Consider the following 19,191-nt stretch of genomic DNA (forward strand, 5'->3'; position numbering starts at 1 on the left):
GTCCCTCTGGTTCGTTCAGCATGTCCCACACAATTGTGGTGCCTTGTGTTGCACAATATATAGAATTCCCATCCCAATGGAAATCATTTTATCTTCAGGGAGTAGGGAAAAACAGATTAAAATCTCAGGTTATTAGAGACATTCCTCTCCAACCTACCTAGTTCCATTGGTCTAAGAAATTAATCTGGTCCTGACTTCCCTGAAGTACCTATCTTTTGTAAGAGATGATTGCTGCCCTAAACCCAAAACAGGTCTAGCTGCTGCCTGACGGAATTCAGCGAGTTGGTGTCTCGCACAACCTGTTCCAGTGATCCACTATACTCTGGAAATAGAACCCCCTGTTGACATCTGGAAGATTGCAAGCACTCCCGTCTGTTTATGGTAAATTATTTCGTGATTTTCACAGAGACAGTAAAATCTGCCCCAGTGTGTTGAGATTGTGTGAATGCAGGAGGTAGTGGCATGTAAGTTTGGTCTCTTAGTGTGGTTGATTATAAAAGCGATGCTAAAAGTTTTAGTTTTTCTAACATCATTGGAATTTTTGGAAGCCATGCATTTGGAGTAGGATGATCATTGTGAGCTGTATTTACTTTAGATATATCAGTAATGGGGCGAATACTGTATTCGATTGTGAACCCAAAAGAGTTATGTGTTTGGTTGACTTATGAAGGATGATGAATTGAATTTACTGAACATTATTGCAAGTAAGGCTATAGCTGCAATTTAGCTGTATGTAATGGAGAATAAAATATAAACGTTTTCAGGCAACATGTTGCCAATTTTTTTGAAAAGAATGTAAGATTCACATTGTTCTTTTTAAGTAAATAGTTTCTTTTCCAAAAGCCACTTTTTTGGTGCCAAATACTGAGATTGTGCTACAAACTGCTCCCAGTAATTCAAACTAAACAATATAAATAATATAGTACAGGAGCTAATTTTTGCATGAAAAAAATCTAATAGAAAATTTAAACTAAGTCATTTGAATTGATAGGATGAGCTACACTGAAAAATCAGTTCTGTCAATTTTCTTTCTTAAACTTTGAAGCTCTGCTCGTACCCTTCCCTTAACTTGCTGATTGAGCCATCCTGCAGTTCTGCCACACTGGTTTAGAAGTTCAAGTTTTGAGCTTCCTTTTTCTTGACCTCCATTTTGACTGAAGTTAAATCAGCTGCAAAAGTATATTGTCCCTGTGTGACATATTGTTGCAGCTCCTATGCATATTAAATATTCTCATTGGAATAATTATTTGTATACTGTGTAAACATGACCTATGCTTACAATGATTTGCAAGTCCAACAGCCTAGGCGCTGTATGGTTAGTCATGAACTGTGAATATAATGGACAGTTCAGTTTTGACTTCGAGTGTGGTCTAAAAATGGAAATTGATCATGGCTTGTAAATCATAAGGTCAGAAGTGGGGATGTTTGCTGATTGTGTGCAATGTTCAGCACCATTCTCAACTCCTCAGATATGGAAGCAGTCCATGTCCAAATACAGCAAGAGCTGGACAATATCCAGGTTTGGGCAGACAAGTGGCAAGTAACATTCACGTAACACAAGCGCCAGGCAATGACCATCTCCAATTGGAGGGGATCTAACCATCGCCCCTTGATGTTCAATAGCATTACCATCACTGAATCTTCCACTATCAACACCCTGGGCATTACCATTGACCAGAAACTGAACTGGACTAGCCATATAAATACTGTGGCTACAAGAGCAGGCCAGAGGCTAGGAACCCTGCAACAAGTAACTCACTTCCTAACTCCCCAAAGCCTGTCCACCATCTACAAGGCACAAGTCAGTGAAATACTCCCCACATGTCTGGATGAGTGCAGTTCCCACAACATTCAAGAAGCTTGACATCATCCAGGACAAAGCAGTCCACTTGATTGGCACCACATCCACAAACATTCACTCCCTCCACCACAGACACACAGTACCAGCAGTGTGTACCATCCACAAGATGCACTAGAGGAATTCTCCAACGCTCCTTAGCACCTTCCAAACCCGTGACCACTACCATCTAGAAGGACAAGGGCAACAGATGGATGGAAACACCACCACCTGGAAGTTCCCTTCTAAGTCACTCACCATCCTGACTTGGAAATATATTGCTGTTCCTTGACTGTTACTGGGTCAAAATCCTGGAACTTCCTTTCCAACAGCACTGTGAGTGTACCTACACCACATGGACTGCAGCAATTCAAGAAGGCAGTTCACCACCACCTTCTCAAGGGTAACTAGGGATGGACAATAAATGCTGGTCCAGTCAGCAAAACACATATCCTGTGAATGAATTATGGTAAAGATCATTCCTTATAGGACCACTCCATTGCACAACATGTTGGAATAACGATGTACTTCACCAACTTCTGATTTATACTTTAGTAATGAAATTAATACCCCAGTTTGGTGATCCTTTGCAATAACAGCTAGTCAGCAATCGAGCAGTTTCCAAAGTCTTATGTTTGGAATCACCTGTATTAATGACTTTATTCTAATGAACCTCCTGTACTAATTTACCAAACAGTCAGCTACTCAAAAGAAAAGTACTATTATTATAGGAATTGTTTTTTCCTCCTGATATACAGAGACCCCTGATTGCCATTTTTAGACTAAGTTGTGTGGAGTATGCACCACAAGCCAAATGCCCAAAGGCTGATCAAGGGTGAAAGACCACTGTGTAGAATGCAAATTCCTCAGTGCTCGCAGTGTATGGTATACCCAGGTTTCACATGGACATATTGTATGGTCACGATATACTGAGATTCCCTGCTGGACCATCTGGATTTTGGGCACATCTATGCAAAGTACTGCTGGAGAGTGACCAGCAGCATAAATTTTCAGAGGACAGTGTTATTTCCTAGGCAACCTCATTGTGATTTTTGCATCTGAAAAGAGAGTAAAGGTTTTGCATTCCATGGATTTTGTAAAGTGCTTTGCAAATATGCAAGCAGGTGCACCTGTGGCTCCATTCACTCTAATCTGATTTTCAGTACAAGTGCAAGGACACAGATTTGACTTTACCAGCTTATTTACATCCCTAGGCCTAATTTTTTGTGGGGATGGCTGCCAACTTAGCCAAAAGGGTGCCTGAACCTTGATTCCAGAAGTTCCACCCACAAACCTGGCAGCCAACATTTTTGCCATGGAGGGGAAGGGGTGGGGAATGGGGCACACTGTAGTTGACACATCTATGGTTCATGGAGGTAGCTGCACATGTAAAAGTGCAGCTGCCATCAAACAGATCCAGTTTTCATTAGCGGGATGTCCAAAACACAATTCATGGGCTTTAGACATTTCAGCAAAAGATCTAAATCTTCAGGAGTTATTTGGAGATGTCCAGGTGTCCTTTTGGGAGAGATCAGGTACCCTTTGTGATTGTTAAAGTTAGGCATGAATGTGTGTAAAAATGGACTCAGTGACTGTCATGCTGTCAAGGCATTTAAATCCCCAAGCTCTTTAAATTTTTGGAAAAATACACTCAGCAGTTGAAAAGCATCAGTTCTTGCAATCTCACTAAGCTGTCTGTTGCTATAAGCCTGAGGGTTATCATTACAGGATTAGTGCTGCACGAATGATGCCAAAACCTACCATTATCACCGGGGGGGGGGGGGGGGGGGGGGGGGGGGGGGCTTGTAAATTCACAATTTGATAGTTCCAAGCCTTTGATGAGGGGATACGAACACAAATGTGTGTTTTCATAGGGGATTAAATATTTGAAGGAATTTAAATGTATTGAGTAGGTTTTTATCAATGAAAGTGTTTTGTTTTAAATACTGAAGTCATGAATAGACATTTAGAACTTTGTTCTATTTCATCTCAGCATGGCTGTTGAGGTCTGCTCATGGTGGATATTAGGTGAATTCATATGGAGGATATATAGGCAAAGGTTGGTGGGTGGGGGTCATAGTTTGGCATGAGTTGGCACTAAGTTGGTTTAGGGGTATAAAGGGCCATGGGGATGGGTAGGGGGCATAGGTTAGTATGGAGGATATCAGGGGCCTTAAGGGGTGGGTGGGGGGCATGAGGTGGCATGAGTTGGCATGGACGTGGCATGTGAAGATGAGGGGGTGTGAGAATTGAGGGCTGTTTTTTGTTTGTGTTTTTGTTGCAGCTGGTATTAAATCCCAGATCACCGAGAGTCTGTGAGTATGTCTGCGATGGAAGGCCGGGGAAAAAAAAACGGACAAGTTTTTAAGCAGCTTGTCTCTGCACCCGACAGCCCCTGTGGCTGCCTTCTCGCTGTTTGCAGGGTCAGCGGGCCTGACTTCTGTTAACACCCCTCAGTCCCTGAAAAGAAAAGTCGAACATCTGTAGCACTTTTTGCTGAGTCAGGTTAGCGAGCTCAGGAATGTTTCAGGCTTTGCGCTCCTGACTCGGGAGCAAAAATTTGGCCCATGGTCTCAGCCATGCTGCTGTAGGGAGATGATAGACAAGCACGCTCTCATGAGTGGAGTAAACATTAGAAGTGCATTCAAACTGACCCCCTCAATCATAAGGCAGTCAGTTGCCTGGCATGATCATTACTAAGCGAAGGAAAAAATGAATGGGAGATAAGGAATTTAATACTTAGACGTGGGGTAGAAAACTGTGAACTTTTGAATTGCTGGTATTTATCTTTTGCTATTTTTCCTGCATATGTCACGCACAATCTTCTGCCAAGAGGATGGACTGGAACATAATTTCTGGAGTTCTGATGCAATTGTTCTATTCTTCAACACTGAGGTATATTGATCTACGTTTAATTTACGGCCCAGAAGCAAACCATTTGGCCCAACTGATCTATGCTGGTGCTTGGTCCACATGATGCTCCTCCTGCCCTAACTTCATCTCACCTCATCAAAGGTGGTCTAGAGATGCTCCAGGATTCATTTCCTTTTTGACAGTAAAAGTAGGAGGCTCAGGTGAATAACTCAACATGTGGTGAAATTGTGAACACAGATCCATACCCTGCCTCAAATGTTTTGTGCCAATTACAGAAATCAACGAGTGAGATTGAGGTGGTTTTTATGCTTCTGATGGTTCTAATTAGATTTAAAAGAAACAATCAAAAATTTTAAACTTAAAATGAAAATACCTGTACATATTTTACAAACTGGTCAATTGCTGAACTGAAGAAATACAGAATCACCTATTTTTTCCTCATAAGTGAAGTAAATAAGAAGCTTGTTTACCAGTATTTTACAAAAGCTAAGAATATAGTAGCAATGCCACTGCTATTTGTAAGTGAAAAGAGAAATAGTTAATTGTATGTATGCACATAACCTACTGACTAATCCTATATTTCTGGTGAAACAAAACACAAGCGTGTGCACTCTCAAATATAATAGTTATTTTCAGCTTGTCATTTACAACTTTGGTGTTTCTAGATTATGTCAGTGACTTGAACTCAGAAATGCAGTGCAAATTGGTCCAATTTATAGATGATACCAAATTAGGAGCAGTGGAATCAATTGAAGCAGCTAGAGATGAAAAAATGATTGGGACAATATGTGAATGGGCAGAAATTTAATGTGTGCAAGTACTGCATGTAGAAGACTAAATGAGGGTGACACTCATGCCCCTTAAGTGGTGTTTACATAGCTGTGGATAACATTGAAAGAGTGAGAGCAGTCTTGAGAGACTCAACACGTGTCCAAACAAGGCAGAGCAGTAATCTTATGGTTAAACTGGCCCTAGGCTGCTGTGTTCAGCCCTGGCCCCAGAGACACCAGGAAGACATGCAAGTATTTGGCGTCGGTGCTGAAAAAAACAACTAGGCTGATCGTTTGTGTATTAGAGGTTTGAATTATTACGAGAGTACGGAGAAATATGGAAAACAGGTGTCTGAGAGGTTTACTTGTATAGGTATACAAAGTAGTGAAAACAGAAAATATAGATAAAGTAATCTGCAAAATTACTCACAAAATTGTAGAAGGATGAGGTGACAAGCTCAAACAAGTGAAAAGCATGTTCTGGACTGATAAAAGGAAGTTTATCACATATTGAGAAATGGAATGTACTTCCAGACAGAGTGGTTGAAGTTAAAATCTTCGAATCATTAAACTGCTACTGGTTGCAGAAATTGGAACTTTGAGTTTTTCTTGTATGGATAAACTAAGATGGGCTGAATAGTTTTCCTCACTGTAGTTATATTTTATCTTGTGAAGAAAAGCATTTTTATTTATTCATCTAAGAGGATGCGGGCATCAAGGGCCGAGCCAGTAATCATTGATCATTTCTAATTGCCCTTGATCAGCACATGATGAGCTGCCTTCTTGAACCATGTGGTGAAGGTACTCCCACAGTGTGGCTAGATAGTTCCGGGATTTTGTCCCAGCTGCAATGGAAGAACAGCAGCATATTTCCAAGCCAGGATGATGTTACACTTGCAGGTGGTGGTTTGCCATGTGCTTGCTGCCCTTGTTCTTCTACGTGGTAGAGGCTATTTGTTTGGAAGATGCTATCAAATAAGCCTTGGTAAGTTGCTTTGGTGCATCTTTTAGTACACATTGCTGCCACCGTGTGCCAGTAGTGGAGGGACTGAATGTTTAAGGAGGTGGATGGGGTGCCAATGAAGCAGGTGCTTTATCTTGGATAGCATTGAGCAGCTTGAGTGTTGTTGAAGCTGCCGTTATCTAGGAACGTGGAGGGTGTTCTATCACACTCTTGACTCGTAGACAGTGGACAGGCTTTTGGGAATCAGGAGGTGAGTTACTCTCTGCAGAATTCCCAGCCTTTGACCTGCTCTTGTAGCAATAGAATTTATATGGCTAGTCCAGTTCAGTTTCTGGTCAATGGTAACCCCCCAGGATGTTGATAGTGGGGGAATTCAGTAATGGTAATGCCATTGAATATCAAGGGGAGATGGCTAGATTCTCTCTTGCTGGAGATGGTAATTGCCTGATGCTTTTGTGGTGTAGATGTTAATTACCACTTGTCAGCCCAAAGGTGAATGTTGTTCAGATCTTGCTGCCTGCTGGCACAGAGTGCTTCATCACCTGAGGATTTTCAAATGGCATTGAACAATTCAATAATCCTGTAAATATCCCACTTCTGACTTTATGATGGAGAGAAAGTCATTAATGTTGCAGCTTGGTGAAGATGGGTGATGCTAGGACACTGCCCTGAGGGACTCCTGAGGCTGAGATGATTGATCAGCAACAACCATACCAACTTCCTTTGTGCTATATATGATTCCAGGCAGTGGAGAGTTTTCCTCCTAATTTGGTTAACTTCAATTTTACTCGGGAAATTTGATGCCACACTTGGACAAAGGCTGTCTTGATGAAAAGGGAGTTGCTTTCACATCACCTATGAAATTCGGCCGTTTTGTCCATTTTTGAGTCAAGGCTATAAGTTCTGGAGCTCAGTCCCAGAAGAACCCAAACTGAACATCGGTTAGCCTGATAGCACTCCTTTCATCACTTTATTAATGAACGAGAGTAGACTGAAAGGGTGCATTTATTTCAAGAGGACTAGAATATAAAAGCAGGGATGTGCTGCTGAGGCTTTATAAGGCTTTGGTCAGACTACATTTAGAATATTGTGAGCAATTTTGGGCCCCGTATCTCAGGAAGGATGTGCTGGCCCTGGAGAGGGTCCAGAGGAGGTTCACGAGAATGATCCCAGGAATGAAAGGCTTAACATATGAGGAACGTTTGAGGACTCTGGGTCTATACTCGATGGAGTTTAGAAGGATGAGGGGGGGTCTGATTGAAACTTACAGAATACTGAGAGGCCTGGATAGAGTGGACGTGGGGAAGATGTTTCCATTAGTAGGAGAGACTAGGACCCAAGGGCACAGCCTCAGAGTAAAGGGAAGACCTTTTAGAACAGAGATGAGGAGATACTTCTTTAGCCAGAGAGTGGTGAATCTGTGGAATTCATTGCCACAGAAGACTGTGGAGGCCAGGTCATTGAGTGTATTTAAGACCGCGATAGATAGGTTCTTGATTGGTAAGGGGATCAACAGTTATGGGGAGAAGGTGAGAGAATGGGGTTGAGAAACTTGTCAGCCATGATTGAATGGCGGAGTAGACTCGATGGGCCGAATGGCCTAATTTCTGCTCCTATGTCTTATGGTCTTATGGTGCTAATTGACTGGGTTAGCTTTATTCTGCTGCTTGTTGATAGGACATACCTGGGCAATTTCCACATTGTTGGGTAGATGCCACTGTTGTAGCTGTATTGGAAGAGTTTGGCTAGAGGCACGGCTGATTCTGGAGTACAAGCCCATCGCATTACAGCCGAATGTTGTCAGAGCCCATAGCTTTCGCCTTAACCAGAGTGACATCTGTCTTGGTGCAGCCCTCAGGAGAAGTCTGAATTAGATCATCCACCGACACTTCTGGCTGAAGATAGTTGCAACCGGTTCAGCCTTGTCCTTTGCATTCATGTGTGCTCTGTCATCATCGAGGGTGGGGATATTCTTTGGGTCTCCTCCTCCCATTAGTTGTTTAATTGTTCACTACCATTCACGACCGGATCTATCAGACTGCAGAGTTTTGATCTAATCCGCTCGTTGTTGGATTGTTTAGCTCTCTCAATAACATGTTGCTTCCACTGTTTGACATGCATGTAGTCCTGTGTTGTCACGAACAAGGTTTGATTCTGTGTTTTTTCGATAACCATAGATTAAGGGATATATGCCAGACCATGAGATGGAATACAGATCTGCCACTGATGGCCTAACATGCCACACGAATCCCCAATTTTGAGCTGCTAGACCTGTTCTGAATCAATCCCATTTCACATGGAGGCAGTTCCGTGCAACACTATGGAGGGCATCCTCAGTGTGAAAACAGGACTTTTTCTCCACGAGGACTGTGTGGTGGCTGCTGCTACCAGTACTATCTTGGACAGAAACACCTGGGACAGGTAGATTGGTGAGGATGAATTCATGTAGGCTTATCCCTTGTTTTTGGTTCTAGGTTTTAGGGGTTTTAATCAGCAGGAGATAATCAGAATGTTTGACGTGACGCCGTGAGACCTTATGGGGTCCAGAGTCAATGCTGAATACTCGCAGTGCCACTCCCTCTGACAGCGCAATCACCTCTCGCACGCCTGCCTTGCTGGTTGGCCAGCACATACCCTAGGATGGTGATGCACCTGAGACATTGGCTAAAAAGTTTGATTCTGTGAGTATGACTTTGTTAGGCTGTTGCACTAGTCTGTGGGACAGCTCTCTAATTTTAGCACAAATCCCCATTTGTCAGTGAGGAGGACTTTGCAGGGCCAACTGGACAAGTTATACCTTTGTCATGTCCAGTGCCTAGGATAATGCTAGTTGATTTGACCAGTTTGATTCCTAGGCTTTTTTGTAGCGATTTAATACAACTTGAGTCGTTTGCTATGCTGTTTAATAGGGCAGTTAAGACTAAACTGGAGTCTGGAGTCACATATAGGCTAGATTGGGTAATGATGGCAGATTTCCTTCCCTAAAAGATAGCAGTAAACCAGCTAGGTTTCGACAATCTGGAAGTTTCCTGGTCACTGTTACTGTTAATAGGTTTTTAATTCCAAATTTATTTATTTTTAAATTTCCCAGGTGCTGTGGTGGGTTTGAATTAATCTTTCCAGATCTTTTTCAGGCCTCTGGATTACTAATCCAGTAGCATTACTATGCTATAATACCCTGGTAGTTAAGAGGAACTTGTAACTGAGGGCCTATTAATATTGTGTTGGAACAAAAGCTTCTTAGTCACTGTCATGATGATATGACTTTGTGGCGAAATAGAAATGCCCAATACTTACGGATAAGGTACTGTGTAACAGAATGAAAAGTTCATAGAGTTTGATTAAACAATACAACAGAATTAAGACAATTATTTGAAAGGTAAATTAACTGCATCAGAGATTGATTTTCAATCGCATGCGCATTTCTTCTGAAGTCAAATGACGTACCAGAAAAATGTCTAGTTTTATGTTGATGTGTAAGAAGGTATTGAATGGATACACAGTATGTTGAACCAAAATTATATGGAAAAGTAAACTTCAAGTATCTCATTACATATTTTAGGCATTGACACACCTAGTGTTTTTAGGAGAGAATTTTGATATTCGAGTTACTTTAGTTGTTTTCTCATTAAGGCTGCAATTCAATTTATCCCTACAGTTTTGGCAGAGGTTAGGAATTTGAGAGAGAGAAGAAACCAAATGCTGCCTTTATATGTTCCTTTTTAGAGTGAAACTTGAAGACAAACTAATTTACAACCTATCTTTGGGGGCTAGTGAAGGTACAGTTAGCCTTAGGCCACCCATGTTATGAAGCTAGATATCTAGAGGTGGGGTCTCTAGTCATAACTTTATGTTGACTGAATGCTAGTTGCCCTAAAATGTTCCTTGGCATGGAGCTGCCACTGTTGGCTAGTTTTTTGGATCTGAAATGTATTCAGCATTAAAAAGGAGTTGTATCAGATATGTTTTTAAAATTCCTTTTTTGCCAGTATAAAGAGGATTGGAATGTCAGTTTTGTTGTTGTAATTTTTTTAAAAATGGTTTAATCATAAAACATTTCTAAATGGCCATCACAAGTGCAATTGGATTCAACTTTTACACATGGATCATGAGGTGCTTCAACACAATCAATGAATATTACAGTAATTTCAATATGGTCATTACAGACAGTCAGTGCAATGGGATTGGAGTTATCGACATACATCATGTTGCACTCTGAGGTGTTTCAATACAATTTAATACATTTATTGTTCATTACATACATTTATTGTGAGTTGTACAGCCCGAGGGGCCTATACAATTCCCAGTCCCTCGGTGCACTATGGCAGAAAGGTCTTAGACAGTGACCTTTCCCCATTGCGTCTTTGCGGCAGCTGCCCCAAGCTTTAGTGCATCCCTCAGGACTATTCAGCACATAGTCCTGGACCTTGGAATGTGCCAGTCTGCAACACTCGGTTGGGGACAACTCTTTCCACTGGAAGACCAACAAGTTTCAGGCAGACCAGAAAGCATCTTTCACCGAGTTGATGATCCTCCAGCTGCAGTTGATGTTTGACTCTGTGTGTATCCCTGGGAGCAACCCGTAGAGCACAGAGTCTTGTGTCATAGCACTGCTCGGGATGAACCTCGACAAAAACTACTGCATCTCTCTCCAGACCCTCTTTGCAAAGGCACATTCCACAAGGATGTGAACAATGATCTCTTCTCCACCACAGCCACCTCGAGGGCAACATGTGTGAGACTCCTGGCATGTAGGAAGGATCTGACGGGGAGGGCCCTTCTCACCACTAGCCAAGCTATATCTTGGTGCTTGTTGGAAAGTTCTGGCGATGAGACATTCTGCCAAATGACTTTGACAGTCTGCTCAGGGAACCAGCCAACAGAATCCACCCTCTCCTTTTCCCGCAGGGCCTCTAGGACATTACGTGCTGACCACTGCCTGATGGACTTGTGGTCAGAGGTTTTTCTCTGCATAAATTTTTCCACTAGGGAGGTGGTACGGCACGATCAAACTACTTGGAGCATTCCGTGGCAGTGACCAACCCATTCTTCGCAACACCGGGGACAGGTAGAACCTCAGCACGTAGTGACACTTGGTGTTTGCATACCGAGGGTCTACGCAATGCTTGATGCAGCTGCACACAAAGGTGGGCATCAGGATGAGGGTGATGTTGGGCACATTTTTTTTCCCACTTTTATTTAGAGGCTTGTACACCGTTTTGTTATTGTAATTGCTATCTGGAGACTTGTTTCACTATTGCCTGTCCAGCTGAATGATCATGAAATGCTTCAAGTTTGAGGGAAGGATGAAGGAATATTTTAGTAAGACTGCCTATCTACATGTATTCTGACAGTCTAGTTGTAGCAGTCAATATATGCATGATTTTATATTACTTTAGGAAATTTAAATCTCAAGTATGTTCATGAATAATGAAAGCCAATACTGTGGGTTTCTTTTTTTTATACCCATTGATACATGCAGCAAAAAAAGGTTACAGAAGATAGCAAAGTCCACTACATCAACTCTTGGAACAGAAATACCTGGAAAAACTCAGCAGGTCTGGCAGCATCGGCGGAAAAAAGAACAGTTGACGTTTTGAGTCCTCATGACCCTTCAACAGAACTAAGTAAAAATAGGAAAGGGGTGAAATATAAGCTGGTTTGGGGGTGGGGCGATTGTTGGGACAAGCAGCCAGTGATAGGTGGAGATAACCAAAAGAACTGCATTTGTCTACTGCATCAATTGCTCCCAATGTGGTTTCCTCTACATTGGAGAGACCAAACGCAGACTGGGTGACCGCTTTGCAGAACACCTTCGGTCTATCCGCAAGCATTACCCAGACCTCCCTGTCGCTTGCTATTTCAACACTCTCTCATGCCCACATGTCTGTCCTTGGCTTGCTGCACTGTTCCGGTGAAGCTCAACGCAAACTGGAGGAACAGCACCTCATCTTCCAGCTAGGCACTTTACAGCCTTCCGGACTAAATATTGAGTTCAACAATTTTAGATCTTGAAATCTCTCCTCCATCCCCAGCCCCTTTCTGTTTCTTCCCCCTCCTTTTTGTTTTTTCCAATAATTTATATAGATTTTTCTTTTCCCACCTATTTCCATTATTTTTAAATGTATTTCCACCCATTGTGTATCTATACCTTTTATGCCCATTTAGTATTTCACCCCACCTCCACGAGAGCTATTTGTACCTTTCTAGTCCTGCTCTCTACTCTTAATTAGCACATTCCTTTAGATAATACCTTCAACACCTCTTTGTTCTTTTGTCTGTGACATCTTTTGGTTATCTCCTCCTATCACTGGCTGCTTGTCCCAACAACACCACTCACCCACCCCCCCCAAAACCCCCTTAAACCAGCTTATATTTCACCCCTTTCCTATTTTTACTTAGTTCTGTTGAAGGGTCACGAGACTCGAAACGTCAACTGTGCTCTTCTGTGCTGATGCTGCCAGACCTGCTGAGTTTTTCCAGGTATCTCAGTTTCTGTTTTTGCTTTGGATTTCCAGCATCTGCAATTTTTTGTTTTTTTCATCAACTCTTGGAGCTGACTGCAAGAAATAATTAGGTTAGCCTTTTCCCTTGGGTAAATAAAGTTTCAACCTAAATTTCTACTTATTCTGCCCTTCCTTTTTCTAAAACAACAACTGTAAAGGAAGAAGTGGAAAGTACTTAGGTGAGGGAAGGGGAATCTCTTTCTGTCCTTGGATTTCTAATTTATTTTTGAATGGATAATTTCAAGTTGTGTAAAGATTATAATGGTCCATTCTCTGTGACCTATGGATATGAAATATGTATAAAATGTCTTGTCTGATCATGATGCAAATAATTGCAGTACTTGTGTTGGGGACTGTAATTATATTTACAAAAGCTGAGTGCTGCACCTGTCGTGCCTGCAGCACAATAAACTAGAAAGCTAAAACAAACAAGAAAAATAAGCACTACAAAGAAAAGACTGGATGAAAAGAAAGGCTCTGCTATGGAGTGTGCTGGTGCTGAGCTCTTAAGATTGAATAACGTAGACAACTCGCCAGCACTATCCAGCTCCAGAAGTGTCTCTGCATCCATGGGTGCTAAGAATGAATTGAAGAGATTAGGTGCAAGATCCAAATTAACAATCTCAATCTGGTACTTCATTAAAACTGGCACCTTCCAGCACTTGCCTGACATTAATTTCACCAAACATTGGATTCAGTTCACACTACTTGCCACCCATTTCAATGATCCTACATGACACAGCTACTAGCACTAAGTTGCGCTGAGGTTCAATTCAACGGAAGAGTTTGCTTTAGCAATAATAAAGGACAACGATCTCAGGATGTGAGTTTTGCAAGGAATGTAATGTCACTTGTAATGTAGACATAATACGCAAATGCAAATTGAACTTCCCAATTATGGAAAAGTTAGAAGAATATGCCAGCAGAAGGCTCCTAGAATGAAACCTTAAATTACAGAAGCCTTTTCATTGTGGGTAGATGAAGCTTTCAATGAGTTATCTCCGGAAACCTATCCCCTAAAATACAACCCTTTTATTAATTTTCATGCAGACACTAGACAAACACATTTTCTAGGATTCATTATACTTCCTCCAGGATATGAATCTTTGAGAGATGTATGCAAATTATCATGCCTCCCCTGCCCTCTATAATATTTGCTGTGTTGTAATACTGTTTGTTGAAAGTTACTTGGATTTGGTTTCAAAATTGCAACGAACTTATCTTTGGCCTCTTCGCAACACAAGTGCCAGTCTTTGGTGACTGTGCATCTCGAGTTGCTGTATCTTTTATCTATTCCACTGACTGGACTTAACATTCCAAGAAACATATTTCTGAATTCCCCCTATCAGTTGATCAGATTATTGTGCTTAGGGATGTAAATTGGTCTGGTTCTTCAACCTCCTGTGAACGACGAGAGTTTCTCCCCATCTACTTTGTCTAGACCAGTAGCTTTTTGGTGCTCATCAAACTTGTGATGATCAGGTCACCATATTTGCCATATGTTCTTAAATAGATGCAATATCAGTAAAAGAAATACGCGATTTTTTGAAAATAGGTTTCAGGTTTTAAACTGTCAGCACTCAAGACCAGTATACTCACTGCCAGAGACAGAACAGCTTCAAAAGGGTTTTGCAATCTAAGTGTTCCACAAAGCAAGCCTGCTATATACACTCTCTAAAAGGCTGGTAGTAATCTGTTAACTGTAGTGTTCCTCCAGTGTAAACTGTCTATATTTTATCATAATTGATATATTAGGAGACTTTGGGAGGGAAAAGAAAAGAATCGACAATTCTTCTGTATTCTGACACTTGCCTCACGCACACTCTTGTCGCTTGCCATTTCCAAACGCAGCATCTGGACATTTAATGGACCGCTGGCTCATATCCAACCTCTTGTAATCTTTCCATTCACGCCAGTTGAGTCCGATTCCTTCCAATCGCTCATTTTAACAGATCTACTATGACGAAGGCTGAACATGTTTGGATGTTGCTGCACCAGAACCACCCGTTTGGCAGCTGTACAGCACTGACCGTCACTCTCACACTTCAGCTGCAAAAACCACCAACTACTAGCTAACAAAACCATGTTGTTCAGTTAGCATCCTGTGCCACTACATTCCCAAGAAAATTTTGAGAGCAGTAAGACCATTCTCCCTCTGAAGGCTGGCCCAGCTTTCACAGCGCTTCACAGAGCTGTTCCACAGATATAAATATAACATCATTTAGAGGCACTCGGAGCGAAGGTAACACGCAGCAGACTGTTTATCTCGATTCTGTGAGCAAGTGACCCTTCAGATCCAGGTCACTAGAAACCTGAAAACTGAACTATATTCTTATAAACATAGTCATGCAGTGACCAATATGTGACTCCTGTAATGTAGTTGTTTCTTCCTCGCTCAATTAGGGACAAGGGCTTTTCTGAGATTTGATCGGGGGGCTACTCTTTGATTTTTGGAACTCCAAAGTGACCTCAGCATTTCAACATTTAAGCTTTTCATGTATTTAGTACATATAATATAGGATGGAGTACTAACAACAAAACATAACCTTGCTGGATTATGTACATAGGCAGAGAAGCTTCAGTAAAGGGCAAGGAGTCATCGCCCATGAGCTAAGTTTGCTTGACATTTGAAAGGTTTCTGCTCATCACCTAAATACAATTTCCAATTTACCATAATAAACTAAGACTGCCTTATCACCCACCACCACCACAGGATTACAGGGAAATTAAAATAGAACATTTTCTCTGCTGGCTGATGCCTTTGAAGACATTTTCGATTGAGAGAAGACTAGGGGGTATCTCCTTTCTCTTTTTGACTACACAGTAATATCAGCTTTAAATTCCTTAGACCTAGCTAATCCAAAGTGGCATTCAACACCCCTTTGCCCCCTTGCTGCCAAACAGCCTTGTTGAAATTAGCCCTGATCTTTGTTGCAAGGCCACACGAGGAATGGGAAATTTCCCAATGCTTGAAGTTCGCCGACCTTCTATTTACCACAATTGGGTCATCCCCATCGTGAATTGCTCCTGGTTCTCCTGCCTAATATCTTTATTTCAGTCTGTTACAACGTCCTTGAGGTAACAACCTTCTCCATTTCGTCATTGATTTGTCATAACATATCTGAATTGTCAAGACTTAAATGGGTGGATTTTTGGTTTTGCACGATCAGTATTGTTATAGGAGACCTTTCTAAGTCTATTCAATTCACATCACTGTCACCATTATCATTAGATGGTCTCTGTGATGACATGCCACCTACTCACAACCCTCTACTGCTCTTGCTCCTCAAATCTGTCTCTATAAGACATAGGAGCAGAAATTAGGCCATTTGGCCCATCGAGTCTGCTCTGCCATTCAATCATGGCTGATAAGTTTCTCAACCCCATTCTCCTGTCTTCTCCCCGTATCCTTTGATCCCCTTACCAATCAAGAACCTATCTATCTCGGTCTTAAATACACTCAATGACCTGGCCTCCACAGTCTTCTGTGGCAATGAATTCTATAGATTCACCACTCTCTGGCTAAAGAAGTTTCTCTTCATCTCTGTTCTAAAAGGTCTTCCCTTTTCTCTGAGGCTGTGCCCTCGGGTCCTAGTCTCTCTTACTAATGGAAACATCTTCCCCATGTCCACTCTATCCAGGCCTTTCAGTATTCTATAAGTTTCAATCAGATCCCCCCTCATCCTTCTAAACTCCATCGAGTATAGACCCAGAGTCCTCAAACGTTCCTCATATATTAAGCCTTTCATTCTTGAGATCATTCTCGTAAACCTCCTCTGGACCCTCTCCAGGGCCATCACATCCTTCCTGAGATACGGAGCCCAAAAGTCTTCTAACAGACCCAAAGAAGGGTCTCCTCCCTTGTTTCTTTAGCCAGATGATTCCCTCTCCTCTATGTGTCAGACCTGAATGTTGCACTTGCCCCTGATATCTTGTGTGCAACTTACACAGAAAGTTGACCAGCTCATTAAATCAAAGTTGGAGTTGATAGATCCAATGTAGTTTTATAAGTAGAAAAAAATTGGATTGAGCTGCATGTGACACAGTGCAAACATAACTTGACCTGATCTGTGCTCTGTACCTTGTTACTAGCTTTCTAGCCGCCGCCTCCCTCCTCTCTTGTTCAGTAGCTGGTTGAAGCAATTGGCGGTGATGCAGCCGGAGGTCTCCTGCATGGTGAAAGTGGGACCAGCCAGAATACCTGCTCCTCAACTTCCAATTGCAGGTTCCCTCCCCCCTGCTGGAGCAGCTCCTCACGGATTCTCTCTTCCACGCTTGCTGCTTTTCTGCATGTTTTCCTGGAAGTGATACTTCAGTTGTACAGAGCTTGGTCAGACCCCATCTGGAGTACTGCACTTTAGGAACCAAACATTAGGAAAGGTATTTTAGCCTTGACGAGGCACAGATTCACCAAAATAACATCAGGATGTAAATTATGAGAACGGGTTGAATGAACTTTTGCCCTATTATTCCCTCGAGTTTTAGAAGATCTAATCAAGGGCCCAGATACTCTTTCCCGGGTCAGGTGTGCAAAGTTGGGAGATTTCTTGGCTCAGCGAACCTGGCCTTTAAAAATGGCCACCCGCAGCTCAGCTTTTTGGATGGGGGGTTGGTGACGGGCTTAAATAGGATCAGGCCAGATGACCCTGGAACAAAAATGGAGACTACCAGGTGTGGAGGCGGGCTGGGTGCAAGGCCTGCCTCTGTGCTCCAGCACTGCATTTTAAAGAAATTAAAAAATAAAAATAAAACCAGAACACCCATCCAGCCCTCCCCTCCTCAGCCCCCCACCACACACTCCATATGCTCCATCCATGCCAACCTATACCAATACATGTGCCCACTCACCACCATATGCTCCACCCTTATGCCAACCCATGCCCCGTTATCAACCCCCATGGCCCTTCATATTCCTATGCCAACTTAGTGCCAACTTATGCCCCTCACACACCACCCTTTGTCCTTCCCCCATACCAACTCACCTAGTATCCTTGGATAGTTCATGGGCAGCTTTGGCACTTTCTGGACAGCTTTGGAACTTCCTGGACAACTTTTGACAGTTCATTGACAGCTGGACAGTTCCACTGAGTTTGTGCATAATCATATTTAATTCTAACCTCACCTCTCCAAAGGGGTATTCCAGCTATCCAAGGGATTCACCAAGTTCAGACCTCCTTTTTCCTGGCCTGCTCTGTGCACCCCGGGATTCACGCCACTGAGGGTTCAAAAATCAGAAGTCAGAGGAGGCAGCTGGTGATTTAAATGGCCAGCTGCATCCGCGATTCACGCATGCGTGAACTCCGACATGACTTCATTCCCACCCCCTGCCAAGATGGGAAATGCCGGGTTCGGAGGTGGGACTTAGAAAATTCAGCCATTTCTGGGATTTTTGCCATGTTGGAGAGCCTCTCTGTTGTGATGAAAATCTGGACCAAAGTGTTTAAAATGATAAAGGATAGATACAAGAAACCATTTCCTCTAGTAGGAGACTTTAGAGCAAGAGGGCAAACTCTTATTTAAAAGTAAAACAGGCTTGAGTAGTTGGATAGCCTACTTTGTTCTCGTGCACTTATTTTTCTATGAATGCGAACCATTATCAACTGTCAGAGTGGGCGGATTCTGGCAGGGAAGTTCCATCTAGATCAGAAGTGAACTATTGGCCAAGGAAGCAAGTGAATTGCGTATATTGGATTTGATGCAGCTGTTTTCCTTGTCTAATAAAGGTGATACTGATCGTTGTGGCCATACATATTCCCTTTTAAAAATTATGCCCTTTATGTTGAAGCTACTTCCAGAAATGTAATACAAACATTTGTGTAGAAAGTGACAGTTGATTTTCATGAATATAGTTTCTGTGAATAAGGAAACCTGTGTACTAATAAATCCACTATCCTAAATGTGAAACAATACTGGCATCCTATAACAATTTTAAGAGTGAAGATCTTTTTTAGGGGAATTATTCACATTCGAGTTGGATCATGGTAGTGTAATTGAAGAGTGAGATGAAAAAATAATGCCTCAATGTCCGTTGAGCTTGTTATCGCAAGAAGATAATTTGTTCTGCAAATATAGGTTGCAACTTGAACTTCTGACTGGTGATCAGTGACTCTTTAGCATACTGCATTTCTGCAAGAATTAGACACAATGGCCCCAGTTTTACCTAACCCAACCATTTGCCCAGTTGGAATACAGTGGATGAGCAGTTAATAACAGCAGTGGCTCAGTGGTAGCACTCTTGGC

At 42.2% G+C, this 19,191-nt stretch overlaps 1 protein-coding gene across 3 annotated transcripts in view; it reads left to right on the forward strand.

Moving 5' to 3' along the window:
• The window catches only part of LOC121276099 (inactive ubiquitin thioesterase OTULINL-like), a 66,813-nt gene that overhangs the window by 23,022 nt on the left and 24,600 nt on the right, over positions 1-19,191 (forward strand). The window contains exon 2 of one of the 3 annotated variants that reach the window (XM_041184045.1): positions 8,920-9,126. The exons of the other annotated variants lie outside the window; for them this stretch is intronic. The gene's annotated coding sequence lies outside the window, so the exon portion shown is untranslated. The remainder of the gene's footprint in view (positions 1-8,919; positions 9,127-19,191) is intronic. 3 annotated transcript variants of the gene reach the window in all.

Source organism: Carcharodon carcharias, chromosome 3, assembly GCF_017639515.1.
Source record: "Carcharodon carcharias isolate sCarCar2 chromosome 3, sCarCar2.pri, whole genome shotgun sequence".
Lineage (NCBI taxonomy): Eukaryota > Metazoa > Chordata > Chondrichthyes > Lamniformes > Lamnidae > Carcharodon > Carcharodon carcharias.